The 10934-nt window shown below is 38.3% G+C and overlaps 1 long non-coding RNA gene across 1 annotated transcript in view; it reads right to left on the bottom strand.

Moving 5' to 3' along the window:
* Positions 1–300: 300 nt before the first annotated feature.
* Positions 301–10934, bottom strand: part of LOC148055675 (uncharacterized) — an 86564-nt gene continuing 75930 nt past the window's right edge. The window contains exons 3-4 of the long non-coding RNA XR_015704988.1: positions 4658–4776; positions 301–2034 (exon numbers count right to left, since the gene is read on the bottom strand). This is a non-coding gene — a long non-coding RNA (uncharacterized LOC148055675). The remainder of the gene's footprint in view (positions 2035–4657; positions 4777–10934) is intronic.

Genomic DNA, 10934 nt, shown 5'->3' with positions numbered 1-10934 from the left:
AAAAGTCAAGCCTCGGTATCATTACCTATAGGGTGACAGTGGCAAAGTAGAAAAAAATTACAGAGAACACCAGACAAGTGCAAAGAATAGCAAGTGTGCAAAGGTGTTTTTGGAAGGATCATCTTTCCATTTTTATAATTCAACAGTATTTGTATTAAGAACATCACAAGTTGGCTTTCCATTCTAAAGCTTGTTTCAGCTTTCATATTTTTCACAGTAGCAGAGTAACGAACACAGCTGTCTACTGATTTTATTATAAATTAAAACATACATAACATGGGGAAAAGAATAGTGAAACTTTCAAAAAGACAACTGCTTCCACCATAATTTACAGTAATTAAGTACTAATTTTAAAGTGTCATTATCATCAAGGTACTTCAATAAAAATATTCACAGTAGAGTTAACAGTGTGACCCTGACAAAAAAAAAAAAATTCAGGGACTAATTCACATTGATCAGAATGAAATATATCCTGGAGTGCTGTTTGTCTTGCACTAAGTGGCTTGTGGAAACTTTTCAGCATTTCTCCTACATTTCCTGCCAAACAGCACAGATTTCCTCTAGGACTAGTACGGATAACCGCATCAATGCAAATCCAGCCTACTAGTCAGTGAAGGATTTTATTGGCTTGTTGCCTCAGAGAGAAGCCAAGCTGAGCCCTACATTTCCACTTCCCTTTGAGATGCTGCTACCTAGGCACAGCCTGTCCAGAAGCAAGAGCACAAAGTAACATACATGCATCACTGAGATGCATGAACATGTTCTGCTCACGTTCTGCTGTGTTGGCTTGCTGCTTACCTGGCAACAGCAGGAGCAGAGATGGCTCATTCCAACTGATATTTACCCAAACTTCCAAAGCACAGCCCTGCCCCATCCCAGCAAAAAAACAGAGCAGCATGATAGGGCAAAGAAATAAATGCAATAATAATGCAAAGGAATCAGTGTTGAGAATGTTTCTCATTAAATGCTCTGTTTGCAGGCAGTTTTCCTAAGTACGAGGGCTACGTATGATCAATACTGCCTTTAAACATTTATGTCTTTTCACCTTTATCTGCAGTTTTTATTCTTGCTAGGTTTATCTCTGCTAGTCCCAAAAGATATGCAGAGATGGCAGGCATAATTAAAGTTTCATGAAAGTGATCAAACAGTGTCTGCAGACCCTATACAGGTGACCCCCTACTGAGAGAAAAAAGCTCTCGTATGACATAGTATGGTAAAAATCACCAGAGAATCCCAGTGAAAGGAATACCTCCCCCAAGCCTATAATTTGGAGTCGGCAATTACACCTATTTCCTCATTTCTGGTGCTCAGACTTGTGCTTGGTAACAGAGACAGAGAATTCCAACACAGCATATTGACACACTGTCTGACCACTAACAGTTGGTATTTCCCAATGCACACCTCTATTCCCCTCATTACTGCAACAGTATAGTAACACTGTAAGCCATCCTCTATCCCCTTCTTCTATAAAGACATTATCTGCAATTACATTACTAATTCAATAGAAAGCAGGTGGTAGCTTCAAAGTTAATGAGAACGGAACACAAGCAATATTTTGTTTTCAGATTAAGAATTCCCTAGAGAAATGACAAGTTCATCAAATCACTTACAAAAACAGGCTGTGCCACTCTGCAGCAATAGCCCAAAACCTGAGCACAATTATATTACCTTGTTGGGACTATTCCCACAGAGCACTGGTTCAAACAGCAATCAAATATCCAAAAGTAAAGGGAGTCTTCTTCATATATCAAAGGAAAATTAGGTTCTAGGAAATAATGTTTAATTAAAAAATTTTCAAAAGAGGAAAATTTGAATGAACCGTAGTCCTACAGCAGCTATTCATACTTCTGAGGTTTTCTCACTAATACTTTGTTTTGTTGTGCTTTTAGCAAGGTTATCTTCTCAGTGCTCTCTTATTTGTTTCTTGCTGGCCTTAGAAAGTTCATTGTTGTAGAGCTCTTTTATCTGTTTGGTTACATAGAAAGGTATTGAGCCTTCATCAGAAGTTGTTCCCAAAGATGATATCAAACCACACTGGAAAACAAAGTACCAAAATCAATTTTAAGAGTCAGAAGTTCCACCGCACCTTTTCATAGTGGGACCTATAACAAGGTATAGCACTAAGTACAGAATACTTTTTACACTTGCATGACCCAAGAAACTCCAGAGTTAATACAAAGCCCCATTTATTTCTATGGACTTCAGAGTAATCATGCCACTATTCTATTAGAGTATGCCCTAAAAACTCACAGAATTTCAGTTTCCTAATTTTTTAAAGGAGCAAGCCTTTCTGTCAAGAAAAAAATCAACTACTGGAATGTACATAAAAATCAGACAAAGCAAGAGAAACAAGTCTCAATCTAATGGACATGGCAACTATTAGAAACAAAAACACACTATACATCAAATTAATCCTCGAGTCTCTAACTTCAGTTATTTCAAAGTTACTTTCACTGTAGTTTTTGTTCCTTGTGCTTATCTTATGGGCTATTTGTTATTTAGGGTGGGGGGAAGAAAGAGAAGAAAGACAAATTAACGTCTGTTCTGAGAAGTGCTTTGATTGCAAGGAAGTACTCATAATTAATGGCATAAAGAGCTTATTGCAAGTCACATAACATATCAACATTATTACAACCAACTTTTAGCCCAAGAAATAAAAATATGTAAAATGTTTCCAAACAGGAAACACAGGTAGGCACAAAGCAGCTGTTCAAACCACAAAGATATTATATTAAAGTCAAATCTTACTTCTGTTGACAGCATTAAGATAGCTATGATAAATCGCAAGTACTGAAGACCTCAGGTTTATAGCCCCTTTGAAAAATGGCTTCTCTAAGCATGACAGACAAACAACATGCTTCATTCACCCTAAAATGACCCAGAACAAACTAGATGTCTGTTGAATTGCCAATAGCATTCTGTGGAGCTTCCCCAGGACCCCAGTGACATGCTTCTTGCTTGTACCGAGCCAAACTGGTCTTAGGTAAAAACAATTCTAGTCTGCCAATATGGGATGGAACCTGCCCACATGTTTGTGCCCTAAGCTGAAATCCATACATAAAGACAAATTTTATAATAATACATTTTCAAAGATTGGGCAAGCCAAAGCAACATGAACGAAACAGAATTTTGCCTTCTGAGGTTGGAGTAAGCACTTGCTGGCTGCAAGGACAATGTCATCCATTACTGCTGCATTTAGACCTGCAGCAGAGTGTTTCACATAATGTATGAAGCTAAGCTAAGGAGTAATACTGGGTATAAAGTTCCACCTCTGATGTCCCAAAAAAGTTTGAGAATGCACTGTAATTTTGATTTGCTTTAAAATATGGCATAATTATCATTCTCCAGTTAAACGTAACCAGTGCTTTGTTCTCAGTGCAAACAGGCCATGTATTTACAACAGCCAGTTCTTGCATGCTGCTGTCAGCTGACATGACCAAGTATGGTATTAACTATCCTCTTTATATGCTGAGGAAAGGGGAATAACAGAACACTTATATTCTAGGGCTTCAGACACTATGATAAAGGGCAGAACTGGCTGCAGTGAAAGGCAGTGATAGAGAATAGCCTGTGTCAGTAGAAACAGCAATCTCCAAGAAGTCCTATTCCCTTTTCCAAGGCCCGCATGTGTTTAGGATCGGCAGAAGGTTCCAGCATTTCCCCTAGATTAGATCCAGAAATTGTCTTCCACACATCTTCAAACCCCTCCTTCCTGATCTTGTCTCAAAAGCCAGTTAGTGTCTTTAGGACAGCTCCTTTATTCACATCTTGGCAACAGTTGAGAAACATGATAACATCCACTGCTCCAAGGCTCTTGCCTTGTATCTATCCACATACTCAAAACAGCATGATGACTATAGTATACAAGACCAGAAAAAGCTGCTATTTCTGATATATACAATTCCAGAACAAACTAGTACAACCTAAGTTGCATTCAGTGATTTAATCAGATCTGTGGCCTACATAGTGGCCCATACAATTTCTTCGCAATTATTAATCTCAAGGTTGGAAAGGTATCAAGGTAAGCAGGCTCCTGCAGATTGGTGATCAAACTGGCAAAGGAGCACAGGTCTACTTAGTCCCGTATCCCAGCACTTGAGGTACTTGACCCTTCTTGCTTCCTTATCTCAACTTGTTTGCTGTGCAACAGCCCTGCAATGTCACATTATACTGACAGTGGGTACATAGTGCCACAGAAAGTTTCCAGAGTCTTCTCTTTCCTTTTTTGTAGTCAATATCTTTCTCTTACTGTTCATTTATTCCATGACTCATGTTATCTTCACATTTACATAGTTAAAGACCTTTATCTTACTTCCCAGAACACATTAAACACACACACACACACCAGTATCCACCACCAAAAGGCTGATGTTCTCTAATCTTCCGATCTAATCATGCTTAAGCAGCAAAACTACAACTTCTCATGCAATCTAGCAGCACTGTCTCCAACACATCTTTACGCAGTAAAATGTCACTGAATTCTGAGACTGTACTCTGCGCTTCAGATTTTGAAGATCAAGACCCAAAATAACTTCGCTCCAAAAACTATGTGAAAAAAGTCTTTCTGTTCCGCCAGTGAAAACAGGCTCTCAGAGAAGATCCAGCAGGCTTCATTTCATTATGTTAAGCCTTTTAGAAAGAGATTTAGATGTGTTACCTTCGTGTCCCAATAACTTCAGCTATACGGCTGTTCTCTAGAGAGTAGATACAGGGTTACGATGCATGCAGCTTGGCTCCTCACAAAACTCTTCTGTTGTGCCATTATGATGGACTGCTCTGTTAGACACAAAATGGACAAGGCAGGTCAAAATAGAAAAAGAATAGAGGTAACATCTTGAGAAAGTTAAGAATCGGCATTTTTACTTTCAGCATGGCTCTTTTTAAATGAGCCATGGGCTGCTAAGTGAACCTCAGTGGCATTTGATATTCAGGTATAATCTTTCTTTCACTCCTATTCATCTGGAGCAATATCTGGAGAATGCTACCCTAGTTTAAAAATAGGGAATAACTGTAGGCTAATCAAAATAGGCATCTAATGATGAGAAGCAACAACCTGCACAACATGTACTCTATTAGTTTTACAACACAGGGCCTTTTAATTGTTCACACCATTATTCCACTCCCTCAGAATAAGACTCTTGGATCTGCTGTGAGTTAAGTACAATTTGGGAAGATGTAGCTCTATTGTGGCACTCATTTACAGTGACGTTTTTATACAGATGTCCAAGAATCAATGAAGGGTCACTTCAAAAAAATGAAAGCAGACAAAAGGAATTAGAGTAATTGAGTATTAACTGTTTGTCATGAAACAGTAGGAAAGAGTCCTGACAGGCATTTGCCACAGCACTTTTGGAGACTTTCAAAGACAGGCTAAAGTCAGTATTAGTCATGGATGAGCAGCTATTCTCAGGTTGAATATACCACTGCACGAACTGGCTTTAACCCAGTTCCTAGCTCAAGTTATAAAATCCTTCCAATACCTCAGTAAGACAGCTCAACTTGATTCTAAAAAAAAAAAAAAAAAAAAAAAAACACACAAAAAAACCAAACCAAAAAACCCAAAACTTTTGCTGTACTTCAGCTCACATTTCAAATATTATAATGCCGGTTCACAATGGCTGGAGTAATGGTTTCAGCAATTTTATCCATAAGGAAGTGACGAAGTGACCTCATGCTTAAGACAACTGGTTCTTCATTCCATCCCTTTTCATAATACACCCTTTTAGAGTATATTGCAAAAATATGTCAATAATTTACTGCTGTAATTTGAAAGCAGTTGACTGATCATCATGTGAAGCAGGACACAGGGGGTCTTGAAAGCAATGCAGCTGGAGTCCTACACCATCCAAAGAATATCCAATATCCCATGAAAGTTTATTTTATGACTTGTTCCACAGTAGGAAGCCATTAAACAATATAAGTCAAATGACACCCTTACGGATTTACTTTATGTCCACACTCCTAATTATTCAGACAAACTTAAGATTTTTTTTTTCTTTTTATAAAACCACCATCATGCAAAGAAAAGCTGCCATGCTGTCATATTCTTGCATTCACTTGAACAAACCCTTTCAGGCACATCGTTATTATTTCAACCACATTTTGAAGAATTTCTCACTTTCTGAACTTGTCCCTCACCAGTTAATAGAGTCCCAAGAACATAGTAAAATGAAGTTTAGTAAAAATCTCACGATAACAAGATTATCCATTAATCATTCCAGGGTACAAACATATGATAAGACCTAATATTCATCACTTTTGCCACTTGAAACTGACTGAGAAGCAATCAAATTCCATGTTATTTCCTGTCTCTTCAGCAAACAAGGAGCCCTGAATTCTGCTAATCCCACAAGACTGGTATCCACACATCATACATGCGAACTGTTAGGAGTGTCATTAATGCTGCTGGCAGACACAGGGTAGTGCTCTGGGACTGGAGAGACCTCAATGAGCTTCCATTACCCCTTCAGATTTAGAAGCAGCCCCTCAGTATTACAGCACTCTGTTAGAAAATTCAGTTGTCATAATAAAGGTATCAGGGATGCACAGAAAATTTTACAGTTCAGCACTACCCTATTCAGAATTGTTCACAGGCAATAACCACCATTCATCTCATGAAGGAAATACATAAAAAGGACAACTCATTGACATATTGGCTGCTACAAGGAATGCCACAAAAGGAAATGAAGTCCCTTAAAAAGAGAAGAAAAAGAACATCTGATGCAAAATAACTGTAAGCTCATGTGCCTAACAAATGAGAAACTTAATCTATTAAAATTTAGCCTGTGCTGCTATTGATTTTTCTGCAAGAATGGATATGACAACATGCATGTTGTCAAGATTTCCCCCAATATGGCTCAAGACGACAGAGGAAAAAACTCATTCCAACTGAAAAAAATTTTGTATGTAATCTAGAGGCTCTGGTTCACAGGGCAAGGCTAAGGCAAACTAATACCACTAATAACCACTGTTAACGGTTATTTACATGCTAAAAATGTCTTATTTTTTTCCCCTGAAAACTTTTGTCAAGACTCCAACAAAACTTTCTGTGGAATCAACATGGCAAAATTTGTCATGAGAACATGAGACAATGACTAAACAGTTATCAAACTTATGCCCAGTAGCAATGGAGGTGGCCAACTCTCAGCAGTTTACAAACATTGCTCTTCTGTATGAGCTGCAGTGAAAATAACTTTAGAAAGTAACTAGTCCTGAGCTCATGTAAATGTATATAGCACAAAAAGCTTTACTCTAAGAACACATTTAGAGCACAGCTAATCAAAACCTCAGCATGCACTACTCTTTGCTGTCATTAAAATGAGACAAGCCAAACAGCAAACCATCTTGCATAACCAGTTGCTTAAATAAGATATAAATAACAGAGCATATGCTGTTTTTCAAACAACTACCCAGCATTTCAATGCAGTTGCTCTTTCATCTTACAGTGGAATAGCAATTATTTCCAGTGGAGTGGGCCCACCATCTGAAGCTATTGAATACACTTCAGCTTCAATCTCTCTGAAAACAGATCAGCTTGTATAAACATTAGTTCCATGATTTTATCATCAGCCAAAATTAATTTAGTGCTTCCTGGAACACAGAGAAAGGAAAGATGTCTTCTGTCTTCCCACATCACCAAAAGAAAAATTTTACAATATCATAAGCCTGGCCTGAAGCACTTGCACCTTGGAATTAGAGCTTGGATGATAAGTGCCAACTAGCAAAAAAAGCAACTGTGATGGCCAGGGAACTCCCATTTTTACACAGGGCCCTCACCAGCAACACCTGGGAAAGAAGGGAATCTATTCTTCAGCCTTTCCCTGGCCATCATAAAGCCATCCCACACAGTGACACAGTCTGTTGGCAAGACAAAGATTTATTCTCAGGACTTTCAATGGCATCTAACTGTGCAAGACCCTAAAGCCTTCATTCCAAAGGTAAAGTGGGCATTGGCATTTGTATGGAGGTAAAGATGAGGCCATGGCATTACAGTTAAATCAGACTTCTCTAATGAAATTTAATGTTCATTTGAAGTGTGACACAGCCTTAAAAAGAGCCAATGTTTCATATGTTCTGAATTATTTTTAAACTTACATACAAATTGATAAAAAAGTGAACAGTCTTAAAATAACTTTTATAATTATATTGTAACAAACCTAAAAGCAAAAAAAAGGAAAACAGGTTGGATTCCTCCCCTGCCCTGATTCTGTATTTTTTAAAAATCCTTCTCTAAACAGGAGCATATGACAGCATCCTAATTTCACAGAAGTGTAAACTTTTGTTTCACTCCAGCCAGAGATTACTTAATTTAGGCTTAACTGTCATGTAAATCCAGATCAGTTCATTAGGTATGAATTTTCACATTACATTTCAGAAACAAATATTCCAGCATTTATGTGAAACTGTATGTCATTCATACTCAGAGCTAAGCTACACCATCAAATTATGTCAGCCATATTAACATCTGAGCTCACAATTTCTGATAACCATCCATAAGAGTTTTTAGTCTCTTTTTCTCTCTCTCCATAGTGCTTCTCTGTTTGTACTGCAAAGAAGTCATATCTAGAAGAATGAAAACAAGTGGAAAATACATTTCTGATTCTTCCTCTTTATGCCACTGTTCCTTTTTCAGTGAAATGAGGAATAAAAGGGTTGATAGCTATCTATCTTCTCTGCAGAACTAGTCCCTTGCATAACAAGAAGCCAGAGCAGGGAGTTTCAGTTGGCTAATATATGTCACTGACCTGCATCACTGCAGTCATGAATAAACTTTTATGACTACTTTAGACCTTGCACAGCATTTGGGAAAAAAAAATCCTTGTTTACTCTATGATTTGTATTCAAAATGAAAACCAAGAATACAGGAAGCTTCTAGGGAAAGCAAGATGCTGAATAAAACCAAGAAGAGCCCAATATAAAAAGAGCACTTATTTACTACATTTAATGGATTTTAAAAGAAATACCAGTTCCTTTACTTATAAAAGATGTCAGGAATTCCTAAACTTGGGAAGTTTAAAATTTTTTTCCATTGACTTTTCACTAGTGATTACTGTGTTTTAGAGAAGGATTAACCTGTAGCCTAACCCAGCTTAGCATCAGATTTCAGAAAGACTCTCCATAAACATATAAAATGTTTTGGACTTGATCTAGACTAGCAATAAGTAAAAATCAATATAATTTAAGGTAATATAAGAGCAAATGGAGAGAATCTGATCAATGAGCTGACAATCCTCAAAAAGACAAAAGTGGTTTGTAGGAATATGTGGTTACAGAAAAGTTGAACAGCAGTTATCTTCCTTTGTGTGTAAAACAGCCTCCATGCCTGCCCAGGTCCAATACTCTCTGACTAGGTTCTTTTAAATATTCTGCACGAGGAGGGTTTAATGTTTAATACCAAATGTACTTAATTGCAAATATTTGATGTCACATGGGATTTTGATTTAGCAGAGTGATACAGCAACATATTGAAATCACAATACAAGCACAACATAGCAATTGCAACATACAGTTCAATCATAATACAAATGTGGTTGTCATTACCAGCCTCTATATGTTCATCATCATGACACTGGACTTCCTTTCTTTGTTAGTTGCTCAGTTTTTATACACTTTTATTGAGCTGAGCCAAGTATAGACTGCTCCCATGCTGGTCTTGATGGCTCAGGAGGACATTCATGCTCTTTCGATTAACTTAGGCAAAAACATGTGCACAACCAGTTGATCCACTCAAATGATGCAGCCAGTTAATCTGAAACAAAGGCCATCCTCTGGTCCCCTTGGTTTTGAGATAAGTTCAGGGTGGAGTTTTTTGGGGGGTTGGTTTGTTTGGTTTTTGTTTTGGGTTTTTTGGGGGTGTGTTTAGGGGGGGGTTGGTGGTTTGGGTTTTTTTGTTTGTTTTTGGTTTTTGGGTTTGGTTTTTTTTTTTTGCAATAGCTGTGGTAAGTCATTCTCTACTTTCCTCCCTGAGCACATCACCCTTGCCCATCTCCTCTGAGCCTTTTTCCATTGCAGAGGTTTATGGACAGGTCGCTGCCTGGATCCCTTAATCTTGCTGTCTCTCAGCCTCGCCTTCCTCTGCCCCATCTCCCCCTTCTCTTCATTCATCTCCTCTTTTCTCACCTGCCTTTCCACCCGGAATTGCAACCTCAAGATCTTGCAATGAGGAAGAGAGAGCAGCCCCGCATGGCCTCTACATACCTCAGCCAGTTGCTGCTTAGCTGTTAGAAGACACACTGGAAACACTTTGAAGCCATCTCAAACATCCTGGGAAAATACAGCCATGCCTTATAAGCAGCCAGTCCATGACACACACAGGACAGACACTGGACAAGAACTACACACTACTGGATGTCTCTCAGCACCCTTCAATCTCCAGCAGACACGTCCCACCTGCACCACAACCAGCCTTTCACACATCATGATCCATTTCCAAAGTCATTTAAATGGGACCTTTTGGGATCTGACTGAAGTGAGGTGAGAAGGAGCCAGGCATTATACTGCAAGTTTCTGTCTGCCAACATGTCATCACACACAGGGCTGGGCTGGTTCATTCTTGGTCTCCAGGCACTGTAAGACCTCTTTAAAAATTATGCCAGTAGATAGGCTACCCATTGCCTGTTTGCCCATATCCTGATTTTAGGATATCTGCAAAATAGTCACACAGCAACATATTACACAAATTAAAACCTTATACTAAATACTTGCAATAGCATCATCCCTCTGATCAGTTGCATGCGTATTATTATAATGAGCTGTGTTTTCACAGCAAAAATTAAAAAAAACATTCAAGCTAATTATCTTTCTTTCTAATATGAAAAACCAGTTCTAAACCACAAACCCTTCCCCTCCTTGCAACATGCCATGACTGAAACAATATAACTGCCAAATATGAAGGAATTTTAAAGAGCTTCAAAAAACCCTCTCTTAATACCTCT

Source organism: Nipponia nippon, unplaced genomic scaffold (assembly GCF_047370975.1).
Source record: "Nipponia nippon isolate SJK-2023a ecotype South Korea unplaced genomic scaffold, ASM4737097v1 scaffold_2, whole genome shotgun sequence".
NCBI lineage: Eukaryota > Metazoa > Chordata > Aves > Pelecaniformes > Threskiornithidae > Nipponia > Nipponia nippon.
The sequence above is the reverse complement of the archived record's forward strand: the minus strand, read 5'-3'. Positions and strand labels throughout refer to the sequence as shown.